Below are 1868 nucleotides of genomic sequence, written 5' to 3'. Positions count from 1 at the left end.
TCTGCCAAGGATGATGGTTTCATCCATGCATTTCCCAGTCTCTAGGACTATGAAATCAGTAGGAATGTACTGGTCTTCAACCTTTACCAGAACATTCTCTACAAGTCCATGAGCTTGTTTTCTTGAGTTGTCTGCCATCTCTAATGAGATTCTTGCAGCTTGTACCTCAAAGATCTTTAGCTTCTCCATTACTGAGAGAGGCATGAGGTTTACACTTGACCCTAAGTCACACAGAGCCTTCTTGAAGGTCATGGTGCCTATGGTACAAGGTATGGAAAACTTCCCAGGGTCTTGTCTCTTTTGAGGTAATTTCTGCCTAGACAAGTCATCCAGTTCTTTGGTGAGCAAAGGAGGTTCATCCTCCCAAGTCTCATTTCCAAATAACTTGTCATTTAGCTTCATGATTGCTCCAAGGTATTTAGCAACTTGCTCTTCAGTGACATACTCATCCTCTTCAGAGGAAGAATACACATCAGAGCTCATGAAAGGCAGAAGTAAGTCCAATGGAATCTCTATGGTCTCATTTTGAGCCTCAGATTCCCATGGTTCCTCATTAGGGAACTCAGTGGAGGTCAGTGCACGCCCATTGAGGTCTTCCTCAGTGGCGTCCACTTCCTCTCCATCCTCTCCAAATTCGGCCATGTTTATGGCTTTGCACTTTCCTTTTGGATTTTCTTCTGTGTTGCTTGGAAGAGTACTTGGAGGGAGTTCAGTAATTTTCTTGCTCAGCTGCCCCACTTGTGCCTCCAAATTTCTAATGGAGGACCTTGTTTCATTCATGAAACTTTGAGTGGTTTTGATTAGATCAGAGACCATAGTTGCTAAGTCAGAGGGGTTCTGCTTAGAATTCTCTGTCTGTTGCTGAGAAGATGATGGAAAAGGCTTGCCATTGCTAAACCTGTTTCTTCCACCATTATTGTTGTTGAAACCTTGTTGAGGTTTCTCTTGATTCTTCCATGAGAGATTTGGGTGATTTCTCCATGAAGAATTATAAGTGTTACCATAGGGTTCTCCTAGGTAATTCACCTCTTCCATTGAAGGGTTCTCAGGATCATAAGCTTCTTCCTCAGATGAAGCATCCTTAGTACTGCTTGGTGCATTTTGCATTCCAGACAGACTTTGAGAAATCAAATTGACTTGTTGAGTCAATATTTTATTCTGAGCCAATATGGCATTCAGAGTATCAATCTAAAGAACTCCTTTCTTCTGACTTGTTCCATTATTCACAGGATTCCTTTCAGAAGTGTACATGAATTGGTTATTTGCAACCATTTCAATGAGTTCCTGAGCCTCTGTAGGCGTCTTCTTCAGATGAAGAGATCCTCCAGCAGAGCTATCCAAAGACATCTTGGATAGTTCAGAGAGACCATCATAGAAAATACCTATGATGCTCCATTCAGAAAGCATGTCTGAAGGACATTTTCTGATTAATTATTTGTATCTTTCCCAAGCTTCATAGAGGGATTCTCCATCCTTCTGTCTGAAGGTTTGGACTTTCACTCTAAGCTTACTCCATCTTTGTGGTGGAAAGAACTTTGCCAAGAAGGCATTGACTAGCTTTTCCCAAGAATCCAGGCTTTCTTTAGGTTGTGAATCCAACCATATTCTAGCTCTGTCTCTTACAGCAAAAGGGAATAGCATCAGTCTGTAGACCTCAGGGTCAACCCCATTAGTCTTGACTGTGTCACAGATTTGCAAGAACTCAGCTAAAAACTGATGAGGATCTTCCATTGGAAGTCCATGGAACTTGCAATTCTGTTGCATTAGAGAAACTAATTGAGGTTTAAGCTCAAAGTTGTTTGCTCCAATGGCAGGGATAGAGATGCTTCTCCCATAGAAATCGGGAGTAGGTGCAGTGAAGTCACCCA

General features: G+C 42.0%; 1 non-coding gene across 1 annotated transcript; it reads left to right on the top strand.

Annotated features, from left to right (window-relative positions):
* Positions 1–1401: 1401 nt before the first annotated feature.
* Positions 1402–1509, top strand: LOC130977481 (small nucleolar RNA R71). Its single transcript, XR_009085170.1, has one exon. It is a non-coding gene; the product is annotated as a small nucleolar RNA R71 (small nucleolar RNA).
* Positions 1510–1868: the final 359 nt, after the last annotated feature.

Source organism: Arachis stenosperma, chromosome 4 (genome assembly GCF_014773155.1).
Source record: "Arachis stenosperma cultivar V10309 chromosome 4, arast.V10309.gnm1.PFL2, whole genome shotgun sequence".
In the NCBI taxonomy this organism is placed as follows: domain Eukaryota; kingdom Viridiplantae; phylum Streptophyta; class Magnoliopsida; order Fabales; family Fabaceae; genus Arachis; species Arachis stenosperma.
The sequence above is the reverse complement of the archived record's forward strand: the minus strand, read 5'-3'. Positions and strand labels throughout refer to the sequence as shown.